A 14,853-nucleotide genomic window follows, 5' to 3' on the forward strand; every position below is an offset into this window, starting at 1 on the left:
AAACAGAATTACTGAAGAAAAGAGAGACACAAGAACTACAACTGACTTCAGACACAGCCTCACTAAAACCTGACAAGTTATGTTAACTCAAACTGTTTGAGGAAACCGATTGCCTTAAACCATTTAAGTTTTAAAACTAATAGTTGTGAGTACTCTGAACTTAATTCAGTTGAGTTCACTGAAAGAAGATATACATTGCAATTAAATAATTAAGTGATTAATTGAGTGATAATTGTGAATTATTGATGAACACCTGCTGTTAACAAACAGAATTGCTGAAGAAAAGAGAAACACAAGAGAACTACAACTGACTTCAGACACAGCCTTAGATAAAATAAACTGAAATAAAATACATTAAATCTCTCAAGATCTGATTAAACAACCCCACAAACAGCATCACCAGCTCCACTTATTAATAACCAGACTGACTTTATTTCTGTCAGACGTCTACAGAAGATCTGATTGAGAATTAACTAAGGTTTAGATGTTGATTTATTGTTTCATTTAAAATAACCATGTTAGAGATCAGTGTTTGCTTTAGTTGGGCTCTTGACCCTTGACTTCTGTCTTAGTTTTTTCTTTGGCTGTTGTAACCATTTGTTGTAACTCAAAAGCCCAGAGAAAATATCATCAAGTGTTATACACACACTCACACTCTTAGAAGCTGCTTTTATCCAAAGCAACTTACAGTGCATTCAGGTTAACATTTTTTTTTTATCTAACCTGTACCTAGATGTTGGTTGTTATACTGTATATTGGTGATGATAATCACTGATTATTGAACTGTTCGGAATCTAATCTCTGATGAAATACGTGTTGTGTAATTAGTTGGATTGATTACAGTAAAAGTGATCCTAAGAGCCAGTGGTCCTATGATAATCAGTTAATATAAAGAACTTTCCAAACAGTTTGGTTTTCTGTGGTGTCACTTAGTCACACACAGACATCAATAATCAGCATATGAACCTCAACAATGGTGACCATAAAAAAAAAAAAAAAAAAAAAAAATGCAGCAGCAGAGCATGCTGGGAGCCATGGACTGAGTTTTGTACTACAATAGTGCCCAGCATGCATTGCAGCATGTTTTTTTTTTTTTTTTCCGTAACCATTGTTGAGGTTCATATTCTGATTATTGATGTCTGTGTGTGACTAATTGACATCATAGAAGACCAAACTGTTTGGAAAGTCCTTTATATTAACTGATTATGAAAGAACCACTGACTTCATGAATGGCTTTCATTGTAATCAACTGAACTAACTATAGAACACTTATTTAGTAAGACTTTGGACTCTGAACAGCTCCATAATTGATGATTATCATCACCAATATGCTGTATAACGACCAATACCTGATCATATTTTCCTCTGGGTTTTTGGAGTTATAACAAACATGTTTCAAAAAAACACATGGTTACAACGTCCAAAAAAAAAATAATCTAAGACAGAAATCAAGGGTCAAGAGCCCAACTAAAGCAAACACTGATCTCTAACATGGTTACTTCAAATGAAACAATAAATCAACATCTAAACCTTAGTTAATTCTCAATCAGATCTTCTGTAGACGTCTGACAGAAATAAAGTCAGTCTGGTTATTAATAAGTGGAGCTGGTGATGCTGTTTGTTAACAGCAGCTGTTCATCACTAATGCTCAATCAGCACTTAATTAATCACTTGATTACATAATTGCAAAGTTTTAAAACTTACATGGTTTAAGTAAAGGCAATCTGTTTACTCAAACGGTTTGAGTTACTGTGACTTGTCAGGTTTTACAGTGCAGGATTACAGTGAATATGCTGCTGTCAATCATCTCACTGCCTGACGACACACAGCAGATAATCTCATTGAACTGAAAGCTTTGATTTTGGTTTCAGGCTTCCATGTTTCATATTTTTGTTATTTTTTTGGCTCTCCTCTGCTGTATATTTAAGACAGTCTTGCAGGTCAAACTTTTGACTGTCGACGTGAAGGATGTTTAAATGACAGAGCAGTGTTTTGTTCTGCAAAGAAATGATCAGAAACCCTTGAGTTTTTGGTCAGCATTTGATGTAAATAAGTTCTGAATATTTCTGAGACAAAAGAATATGTGTCTGTGATCAGTTAGTTTGGTTAACGTTAAACTACACGTCTGGCTACCTGCGGTTCTTGTGAAACTTTTATTAAGTCTCAGTGTTTAAAAGTTCTCAAACTTTTACACATGCAGCAGCTATTGCTTTTTTTCCTCAGTGTTCATTTTAAAAGCTTGTTAACTTAGAAAGGAAAATTTAGTAAACCAAGATGAAGTCATGATATTGTATTCAAATATGATATGAATGGACTATGGAAAGCTGAAATGATCAAGAAGCAAAACTTCTGTCCTCTGAGATGAAGTGTGAGAGGGAGTTATTTTGGTTAAATATTACCTGAATGTATATGAGTACATGAATGAGTGAGTACATTAATTAAAAAAATAATAATACTGATGATGTGCACAGATAAATATTTTATAATGAATACTGCAATGTTCCATAAAAAGAAACAGTGCATTTTGATTTCAAAGCTATTTTAATCAATCAGCAATGTGCTTATTTGGTCACCATGGTAACCGCTGATGGTTGCAAGTTTGTCCTCTAGATGTCGCTGTCAATTTACAGTCTTTGAGATTCTAGTCTGAATAAAAATTCTGGGTATATTTTTGTAGAAATATCTCAAATAATGCTTTGAAAACAAATTTGAATTGTCAAACGTCCATGAGTCTTGCATGTTTATCTGAACATATATTATCATATCTTCTCTTTTTATCTCTCTCTCTCTCACTTCCGGTGTGTTTGTTGAGTGTGAGCAGATGGAGTGGTGCGAGTGTGGGTGGTGACTGTGAGTGAATCATTTTTCTTTTCTTTTTTTCTTGCTTAAGTTTTTGTCTTAGGCATTACACGAGGAGTTGGCCAAGATGGCGCTCTGACTATTTTGAAGAAAAGTGCGTATGTTTATCTTTCTTTTGATGCATAAGAGGATTTTATTATGATTATAATGATTGAAAATCGGAAAATCCGGAAAAAAGGAAAAACAAGAATGTGTGTCAGGCCAATGCTAATCCTGCTAAAGCTGCGTTGACAAAACAGCAAGTTTCAAACAAACTTTTGAGTGACAATTTGCATGATTACCTCGAGTCAGAAATGGATTGTGCAGATATTATGCCTCCTGAAGTAGGGGAGAGTGGGGTAAGTTGTCACACGGGTAAGTTCTCACACTGTTCATAACTCCAACACTAGAGGCTCTATCTCAAAAATCAAATAGCCACTTTGTGTGACTACTTCTTCTATAGTCAATTTCCTGTTCACATGTGGTCAAGATCACTCTAATTTGAGGTTAGCACAATTTTCTTATTTTTTGGCTTAAAAAGTAAAAATGTGCACTTTAAATTTTATGCAATACAACTTTGTTAGGTATGAATGTTAAACATTATTATTTTGCATATAATAGAGGAGACAATAATGTGTATTTTCTTACTTTCGCTGATGTTCCAACTATTCTGTCCCTGCGGCAAGTAGGTTGCACTTCGACAGATAGTTAAACAGGATGAGGGCTGAACGAAAAGTCAAAACTGAAGGAGGTCTTTTTCAGTGTTTTACTTGAAATCTTCAGTTGCACAACATCGTTTTCTTGTGAAACTATGATGCAACACAAAACATAAATTAAGTATAAAGTATGAGTAAAGGTAATTTTAAAGAAAGAAATACAATCTAATATTAATATGTGAGAGGGAACAACAATCTTATTCAAATGTACAACAAATGTTTCTTTTTAACAGATGAAATTCAATAAACAGTTTAACTTACAGACAATGGCCTCTGGCATGAAATAACAAGAATATAGCTTTTATCAGGGAGACATCTAGACATCAGTGCTGCATCACTGCTGTTGTGAAGTGAAACCTAAGATGGCTGCCATGACCTCTAACCTAAGTCACATGATGCACCTCAACCAATAAAATAAACTTAAAATTAAATGACTATACAAACAGTCAGAACACCAACATTAGCACACATGTCAGTTTGGGGCAAGTTGTCTCAATGACTTTGGGGCAAGTCGTCACATGTGACAACTTGCCCCAGTACAAATAAACACATAAAACATGCTCAAAAAAATTGGGATGTATTTTTGGAAACCAAGTTTGCACAGATCGACCCATTCAGAACTCTGCCCTGCCAGACCCCAGCACCAACTCTGCCCTGCCAGGCCCCAGCACCAACTACTTTCAAACTCCTCCCTGCCAGGGCCCAGCACCAACTCTGCCCTGGCCATGCCCCAGCACCAACTCTGCCCTGGCAGGACCCAGCACCAACTCTGCTCTGCCAGGACCCAGCACCAACTCTGCCCTGCCAGACCCCAGCACCAACTACTTTCAAACTCCTCCCTGCCAGGCCCCAGCACCAACTCTGCCCTGGCTATGCCCCAGCACCAACTCTGCCCTGGCTATGCCCCAGCACCAACTCTGCCCTGCCAGGACCCAGCACCAACTCTGCTCTGCCAGGACCCAGCACCAACTCTGCCCTGCCAGGACCCAGCACCAACTCTGCCCTGCCAGGACCCAGCACCAACTCTGCCCTGCCAGGACCCAGCACCAACTCTGCCCTGGCCATGCCCCACCACCAACTCTGCCCTGGCAGGACCCAGCACCAACTCTGCTCTGCCAGGACCCAGCACCAACTCTGCCCTGCCAGACCCCAGCACCAACTCTGCCCTGCCAGGCCCCAGCACCAACTACTTTCAAACTCCTCCCTGCCAGGCCCCAGCACCAACTCTGCCCTGGCTATGCCCCAGCACCAACTCTGCCCTGCCAGGACCCAGCACCAACTCTGCTCTGCCAGGACCCAGCACCAACTCTGCCCTGCCAGGACCCAGCACCAACTCTGCCCTGGCCAGGCCCCAGCACCAACTCTGCCCTGCCAGGCCCCAGCACCAACTCTGCCCTGGCCAGGCCCCAGCACCAACTCTGCCCTGGCCAGGCCCCAGCACCAACTCTGCCCTGCCAGGACCCAGCACCAACTCTGCCCTGGCCAGGCCCCAGCACCAACTCTGCCCTGGCCAGGCCCCAGCACCAACTCTGCCCTGCCAGGCCCCAGCACCAACTCTGCCCTGCCAGGACCCACCACCAACTCTGCCCTGCCAGGCCCCAGCACCAACTCTGCCCCGCCAGGACCCAGCACCAACTCTGCCCCGCCAGGACCCACCACCCACTCTGCCCTGCCAGGACCCAGCACCAACTCTGCATAGTCAGATACAGGGCATCTCTTTTGTTCAGAGGTTAAACATGTTAAGTTAAGCGAGTTATCTGCAGCATTCCATTCAGTTATCATGGATCTATGTGAAAGCCAGAGAACGTTTGAGTATAAAGTTCAATGTAAATTGGTCTTGCCACTTAATGTGTTTTGATTGAAATGTGTATTGTTTGGATTGAAATAATTGTTTTTCCAAATTCTCTAGGCATGATTATTTATATTTCCAGTTCTGGTTTGAATTAAAAAATTTAAATCAATAAACACAATTAAGTAGTTGTGTTCTTATTTTTAGATAATCTAGTGTGACAACTTACCCGCCAATGGGGCAAATTATCACAAGTGCACATTCTCTATTCAACAGTCTACAGCTCATGAGATAAGTTATGAAAATGTAATGAAAACAACATATAAGACTGCATTCTTTCATTTGGTATGACTTATATCATTGTGATGTATGGTGCTCAGTAAATGTTAGACAGTTTGAAAAGTGTGACAACTTACCCCGCTCTCCCATAGTTATCCCTCCTCTCCCCAAAACGCCATGTAAGTCTCCTGTTATTAAACAGCGGAAGATAGAGAGTCTAGATGCCGCTAATATCCTTTCACAACTCAAAGAACTCTTGATTCTAATTAACAATCGATCTGATGGCCTGGAACGAATGGTGGTGGAGAATGCTAGAGCGATCGCGAGTATGAAAGAGACAGTTAATGAAAACACCAAACAGATAGCTGACATAAAGACAGATGTTGAGTTTGTATGTGCCAAACTTAATGACGTCAAAGGCCAGCTCGGTCTGATGGAGATAATAGCGAAGAAGTTTGAGGCGAAATCATCTGAGCATGAACAACGTTTATCCCATCTCGAAGGATACACGTGCCGTTGGAATCTGAGAATCTACGGGATCCCTGAAAAGGAGAGGGAGGATGTTCGGGAGAGGGTTATCCAGGTTTGTCAGCAGCTTTTACCAGAAGCAAAGGACAAACTTCCATACACTGTTGATACTGTACATCGACTTGGGCGTAAGCAAACGAGCAGCGACAAACCTAGAGGGATCATTTTTCAGTTTACTTCGCGCTTCTACCGTGATGCCATTTGGCAGGCAGCGAAAGACTCTCCTTTTCTCAGGAATAACAACTTAAAATTGTCTGAGGATCTGTCCCCGACAGATAGAGAAAAGAGGAACAAACTATGGCCTCTCGTGGACAAAGCACGTCGGGACAACAAGCGGGAATACTTTGTAGGAGGAAGAGCTTTTGTGGATGGCACTAAAGTTTTTCCACCAACCTGAGTTTCCCTCTACGATTGCTTATTTGCTTCACTCTGTCGCAGTGCACTTTTGCTGATTCAGGACTTCTATGTTAATAAGCTAGAGTGCATATCCACGTGAAACAACTACGTTCTCAAGTCAAGTACTTTGTTACTTTTAGGGTTTAACCCTGATTATAACGTTTAGCGTTGCACTTTGTTAAAGTGGCACTGGGTTTAGCTTAATAAAAAACCAGGTTCTTAAATGCTACTTGTTTGTTTGACACATGTTTGTTAAGGGTTCTTATATACTACTGTTTTAAAGTTAATTATTATGCCTATTTTTTTGCAGGCTACTGCACTACATCAGTATATTGTTTTTATTGTTGTTTGCTGTGCTCGTTTTTATGCACATATTTCTTTTATGTCCGATCTCAATGCGTTATTTCTATTAGCTTATTATTATTATTATTATTATTATTATTATTTCTTTCCTTCCTTATTTTCCTTTATGGTTCTTTCTATTCACTCACTTAATGTTAGAGGCCTAAGAAACATAAAGCTATATGTTTGCACCTTAAACAGTTCAATTCAGATGTTTTTTACAAGAATGTCATTCAGTCAAAGATGACTTTAATTTTTGGAGATCACAATGGGGCTTGGACCTGTGGATGTCCCATGGAACATCAAGTTCAGCTGGGGTCTGTATATTACTTCATCGCTTTAAGGGGAAAATTTCTGTTTTCTGACTGTGATCCAAGTGGTCGGTATATTTGCCTCCTACTTGAAATCTCAGACATAATGTTTATTATTATCAATCTTTATGGACCTTATCAACCAAAAGAAAATGAAGATTTATTTTATAGAATGGAAGAACGTATACTTTCATTGTTAAATAACTACCCCAACTCTTATTTGGTTTTTGGAGGAGACTTCCATGTGGTTATGGATAATAATAATATTGATAGATGGCCCCCAAAATCTAATAATTCTAATTCCTACTTAAAGATGTTCATGCAAAAATTTTCTTTGGTTGATAGCTGGAGGGAAACTCATCCATCTTTAAAAGTATTCACATGGAATAATAAATATTTTTAAAGCTTGCTTCTAAAGAGCTAAATAATATTTCAACTGATATTATCCCTTTACCTTTATCTGACCATAAAAGCATTTCTATTCACATCCCTATTTCAACTAACGTTAATTCATATAGTACTCCCTCTTATTGGAAGCTCAATAACTCAATTCTTGCCTATAATGGATGATGTTAGAATTAAAATTGATGACATTATCACAAATTTTTGGAACATATGAAATGAAGAAGGTAACTACTTCAGTAATTGGGAGCTAAATATGAAGTCTGTAAATATTTTCGAAAATTCAGTAGTGACTTGGCTAAAAAGAGGAAGTCTAATGAAAGTAGTGTTATATGTAAAATTGCTAGTCTTTTAGCCAAAAATGTGGAAGATATGACTGATCTTGATAAAGCTGAACTTGCTGAACAGCAACAACAATTAGATAAAATATATATATAAATATAAAGCTGAAGGAGCTGATGTCCGATCACGCAGAAAGTGGCTTGAGGAACGTGAGCAAAGCTAGCTCTGCTTATTTTTTTCGTTTAGAAAAACAACAAGCTAAAACAAATAATATAGGGAAACTCATGATTGATGGAGTATTAAATGAAGATCAAAAAGTACTTGGAAAATTCTGTTCTAAATTTTACACAGATTTATATACATCTAAATTTTGCCACCAAGATGCAACTGATTTCTTCGAGTCTCTTCAGAACATACAACAATTAAATATGGTACATAAAGATTTTTGTGATGCTCCTATTACCACGAATGAGATTGTAGAAGCAATTAATTCATTAAAAAATGGAAAATCTCCTGGCACTGATGGGCTATATTCTATAAATTATTTAGTAAAAAAAAGAACCATTTCTATTAGAGGTTTTTAGAGAAAGCATAGAGAAAACATTTCTTCCTCCCACCCTATGTCAAGGAAAAATCTAATTCCAAAGCCAAATAAAGATCCCCTTCTTATTGATAATTGGCGCCCAATTACTTTATTAAATAATGACTACAAAATTATAGCTTTAGTTCTGGCCAAAAGACTAAAATGTGTCCTAAATTCCATTATTGATGAAACACAGTCAGGATTTCTGCCAAACAGACATATATCAAACAACATACTACATACTATATTTACTCCCAAAATAAAGTTTTATTTTATTTTTAGACTACTATACAGCATTTGACACATTAGAACATGGGTTTTTGTTTCAAGCACTAAATAGAATTGGTTTTAGTGACTCCTTCTGTAATATGTTCAAAATGCTGTATATGAACAGTAGTAGCTCCATTAAGTTGAGTAACAGTACCTCTCCCAGATTCTTCCTTATCTTTTTTTAATTGCGACACATTTTCTTAGTTCGCACATCAAAGCAAGCCATCTAAAAGGCGTCAGTATTGGCAATACAGAGATAATCATTATCAGTTAGCGGATGATACTGTTCTGTTCTTAGAAGACTCTCTGCAAATACCTGCAGCCTTATGTACTCTTCATCCCCTCTCTAAAGCCTCTGGCCTACATCTTAATATTAATAAATGTGAATTACTTCAGATAAAAGACAGTATGATCTCTTCAATTGATGGTATTGCAATTAAAAACTGTGTTACATACTTGGTTATAAAAATAACCAAAGATAACTGTAGATGTTCTGTTAATTTGGACCCAATTGTTATGAATACAAAGAAACGGTTTAACTGCTGGCTGCAGAGAGACCTTTCTTTAAAAGGCAGAGGTTTACTTGTTAAAGCGGAGGGTCTGTCTCACCTTACTTATGCTGCTCAGTCACTGTTCATTAATAAGAACACAAATTATCGATGGAATCTTAGTCAATTTTTTATGGAAAAATAAACCCCATTATTTGAAAAAGTCAGTGATACTAAATTCTCAACAAAAGGGCTGATTAAACTTTATTGATTTTAGTTTGGAATATTTTCCCTCAGCTTTCCTTCTCGCAACTTGGTGGCGCAAAGTTTGATTTAATGTGTAATTATGATATTTATAAACTCCCTGTCAAGCTATCTGTCACATGGAATTGATGTTGATGGTGTTGAAATTATGCAGCCAAGCGATGATATCTCAGATCATTATTTAGTTTTGTGCAAACTTCATATAGCTAAAACTGTAAATTCCACTTCTTGTATTATCCATCACTTCTACCACAAAAGACTGCTTTGTAAGTAATCTTCCTGATGTATCCCAATTCCAATCAAAACCTCAGAACAACTTGATGATGTAAGGAAAACAGGACTGACACTCTTTTCTAGCATTTTAAATACAGTGGTTACGCTTAAGGAAGGTTACAGTCTGACACCGTGTGTAATGAGCACACTCGCACCCTAAAGAGAGCAGCCCGGAAAATGGAGTGCAGCTGGAGGAAAACAAAAACTAGAAGTATTTCGTATTGCTTGGAGGGAAAGTAACCTATCTTACAGAAAAGCATTAAAAACTGCTAAATCTGATTACTTTTTTTGTCTCTTTTAGAAGAAGACAAACAAACATAACCCCAGGTATTTATTCAATACAGTGGCTAAATTAACGAAAAATAAAGCATCAACAAGTGTTGACATTTCTCAACATCACAGCAGTAATGACTTTATGAACCTACTTTACTTCTAAAGTCGATACTATTAGAGATAAAGTTGTAACCATGCAGCCATCAGCTACAGTATCACATCAGACAGTGCACTATAGATCCCCTGAGGAACAGTTCCACTCATTCTCTACTATAGGAGAGGAAGAATTGTATAAACTTGTTAAATCATCTAAACCAACAACATGTATGTTAGATCCTATTCCATCTAAGCTCCTAAAAGAGGTGCTTCCAGAAGTCATAGATCCTCTTCTGACTATTATTAATTCCTCATTGTTATTAGGGTATGTCCCAAAATCCTTCAGACTGGCTGTTATTAAGCCTCTCATCAAAAAACCACAACTTGACCCCAAAGAACTAGTTAATTATAGACCGATCTCGAATCTCCCTTTTCTTTCAAAGATACTAGAAAAGGTAGTATCCTCACAATTATATTCCTTCTTAGAGAAAAAATGGCATCTGCGAGGATTTCCAGTCAGGATTTAGACCGTATCATAGTACTGAGACTGGTCTCCTTAGAGTTACAAATGACCTGCTCTTATCATCTGATCGTGATTGTATCTCTCTATTAGTGCTATTGGATCTTAGTGCTGCGTTCGACACTATTGACCACACTATTCTTTTGCATAGACTAGAACACTTTGTTGGCATTAATGGAAGTGCATTAGCATGGTTTAAATCATACTTATATGACCTCCATCAGTTCGTAGAAGTGAATGAAGAGGTATCATATATCGATCACAAGTGCAGTATGGAGTACCTCAAGGCTCAGTACTAGGGCCGTTACTCTTCATACTTTACATGTAACCCTTGGGAGATATCATCAGGAAAACACGGGTGTTAGCTTTCACTGTTATGCTGATGATACTCAGCTCTATATTTCATCGCGGCCTGGCGAAACATACCAATTTGAAAAAACTAACGGAATGCATAGTCGATATAAAAAAACTGGATGACGAGTAATTTCTTACTGCTAAATTCTGAAAAAAAACAGAGGTGTTAATTATAGGGCCTAAAAAGCTCTGCATGTAATGACCTAGAACGCTGTCTAAGCCTTGATGGCTGCTCTGTCAATTCTTCGTCATCAGTTAGGAATCTAGGTGTGCTATTTGATAGCAACCTTTCCTTAGAAAGCCACGTTTCTAGCATTTGTAAAACTGCATTTTTTAATCCTCTCAAAAATATATCTAAATTACGGCCGATGCTCTCAGTGTCAAATGCAGAAATGTTAATCCATGCGTTTATGACCTCAAGGTTAGACTATTGTAATGCTCTATTGGGTGATTGTTCTGCACGCTTAGTAAACAAACTCCAGTTAGTCCAAAAGTGCAGCAGCTAGAGTTCTTACTAGAACCAGGAAGTATGATCATATTAGCCCGGTCCTGTCAACACTGCACTGGCTCCCTATCAAACATCGTATAGATTTTAAAATCTTGCTTATTACTTATAAAGCCCTGAATGGTTTAGCACCTCAGTATTTGAACGAGCTCTTGTTACATTATAGTCCTCCACGTCCGCTCCTTTCTCAAAACTCTGGCAATTTGATAATACCTAGAATATCAAAGTCAACTGGGGGTGGCAGATCCTTCTCCTATTTAGCGCCCAAACTCTGGAATAACCCTACCTAACATTGTTCGGGAGACAGACACACTCTTGCAGTTTAAATCTAGATTAAAGACCCATCTCTTTAACCTGGCTTACACATAACATACTAATACACTTATACTATCCAAATCCATTAAAGGATTTTTAGGCTGCATTAATTAGGTAAACTGGAACCGAGAACACTTCCCATAACACCCAATGTACTTGCTACATCGTTAGAAGAATGGCATCTACGCTCATATTAGTCTGTTTCTCTTTCTCTCTTATTCCGAGGTCACCGTGGCCACCAGATCCAGTCTGTATCCAAGTCAGAGGGTCACTGCAGTCACCCGGATCCAGTATGTATCCAGCCCAGATGGTGGATTAGCACCTAGAAAGGACCTCTACAGCCCTGAAAGACAGCGGAGGCCAGGACTAGAGCCCCAGAGACAGATCCCCTGTAAAGACCTTGTCTCAGACGACCACCGGGACAAGACCACAGGAAACAGATGATTCTTCTGCACAACCTGACTTTGCTGCAGCCTGGAATTGAACTGCTGGTTTCGTCTGGTCAGAGGAGAACTGGCCCCCCAACTGAGCCTGGTTTCTCCCAAGGTTTTTTGGCTTGCTTAGTTGGGGACACTTCATTTACAGCGATATCGTTGACTTGATTGCAAATTATTGCACAGATACCATTTAAACTGAACTGAGCTGCATGATGACATCACTGAATTCAATGATGAACTGCCTTTAACTGTCATTTTGTATTATTGACACACTGTTTTCCTAATTAATGTTGTTTAGTTGCTTTGACGCAATCTTTTTTGTTTAAAGCGCTATATAAATAAAGATGACTTGACTTGACTACAAAATCTAACTTTCACCAACAAGTTCTGTTGGCGTGGACTCTCATTTACAAACATAACTTTTCTCCTCATCAATGTTACATATGGAACAATAGGTATATTTTATTAAGATTAAATCTTCTGTTCTATAATAACTGGTTCAGTAATGGAATATATCACGTTAGACAGCTCTTTAATAATGAAGGTCTGCATTTTAGGTATGCAGAGTTTCTTTCAGAATATAATATACTGGTAACTCCCAAAGAGTTTGCCACAGTTATGGATGCTATTCCTTCTGGGATACTCATGCTTTTCAAAAACAATACTCTCTCCTTGGGTTCATTGTCTTATCCTGAGCCTGTCAACACACCTATTGGTAAGATATGTTTCACTGAATAAAAAAGGAAGAAATTATAAAATAAGAGTTCTATTCCTTGAAAACATTATTTCTGCCCCTCCTGCAATCTCATACTGGAATAGGCTTTTTGATCATTTAAATTGGAAAAAATATATGGTCCATACAACACAGATTTTTCCTCACAAACAAAGTAAAATAAATATCTTTTAAATTAGTTAATAATATTTACCCAATCAAAAATTTCCTTCAAAAAAAAAAATTCAGATCTGATTTTGACACTAATTGCTCTTTCTGTCAGAATGACGCTGAAACTCTTCTTCACTTGTTTTGGTCGTGCAGTTATACTCGGAAACTTTGGAAAGATGTTAGTTGGTTTATCTCAAGAAATATCTTGCAAAATGTTTCTATGAATCCCCAAATTGCTATTTTTGGATTTTTTTTAAAGCGGATTCTAATGCCTGCTTTATAATAAATCTAATTATTTTCCTGTGCAGATTTTATATTCATAAATGTAAATTCTCAAACTTCTGCATGAGATAAAACATTATTTAAATACAATCTCGTCATCTCTTAACCCAAAAGCGCTCAGAACTTGTAAAATTTGCACGATTTACAAACTTTTTACTTTATTAAATGTTTAGATTTCCTTTCATTTAAGTAATGCCCTCTTTCTTTATCCTTTTCTTTTTTGTAAATGTAACACTCTCTACCTTTTTTTGTGTGCTATGATGTTGTTGAAATGTTCTCTGTCTCTATTCTTTATATTTTGTTATTCTTAAAATTATTGTTTTATTCTAACTCTGTTTCATACTGTAAACGGAATGTTCAAATAAAGCATTTGGGGGAAAAAAAAAAACAAACAAAAAATAAACCTTTTGTCTTTAAGTGTTTGGTACTTATTTGACTTGTCGGGCCGTGTGCTGCAGTTCACTGTGCAAGCAGCATGACGCCCTCACGGTCACAAGTTTTGAGTAATCTCACGCGGCGTCATGGTGTGAAAGTGGCGTCCGCGGTGAGTGTGGAAGACTGTTGCTTAGCTGTAGGTGAGGTCGTGGGGCATGAACATATCATGTTGGCCTTCATCTTAAAATTGATGATTGTGATTATGTTATTTATGCTACCATGGAAATAATGAGATGTTTCAATTGCAGGGAGGTGGGCCATCTAATTCACAAATGTCCTAGTAAAACTAATGAACACAGATCAGTGACTGTTGAAAGTGTGAGTGATGTTGGTGAGTCGGCTGAGACCGGACCGTCAAACACTGCTCCGTCTCAGACAGACTCAGGTAAAAGGAAAGACCGAGATGACGTGAGTCTGTCTACGAGTGAGGGTGTAACAGCTCAGGTAACTAACCCCGAGATCGTGGCTGAAAAAAGCAGTTCAGCCAATACTGATACTCCGATTTCTAAATTTGTTATGGAGACAGACATGCAAAGAGAAGATGGTGCGGTTAATGTTTTGCAGTCCGATTTGCTTTGGGATGCCATTGAAATGGAGGCAGAACAGAGTCAATTTAAAGTGCCAACAAAAAGGAAAAAGCCGGGCGATTTTCAAACTGTTAAATCAAAGAAAGCAGATGTGGAGAATGTTTATTGTGACGATGGAATGGAAAGCGGTAGTGAGTCCTCAGATTCTAGCGTTAGTTTGTCTCAGAGTGACTTTTCTGCCTGCAGTTATGAAGCTGAGGACATTAAACTCTTTCTCAAGGCTACAAAAAAACAAAAGAGGGGTGCGTGTAATTGAGTATTTTCCCAACACAAAACAGTTTGTTGACAAAACTAGGCTTTTCATGTCAGAAGGTTTGTTTACAAACAAAGAGATATATCGATTAAAAAAGATAGTGAAAACACTCTCGTCTGGTGATGTCCTAGGTCCTCTGCTATTTTCAATAT

This window comes from Cyprinus carpio, chromosome B1 (assembly GCF_018340385.1).
Source record: "Cyprinus carpio isolate SPL01 chromosome B1, ASM1834038v1, whole genome shotgun sequence".
Classification (NCBI taxonomy): domain Eukaryota; kingdom Metazoa; phylum Chordata; class Actinopteri; order Cypriniformes; family Cyprinidae; genus Cyprinus; species Cyprinus carpio.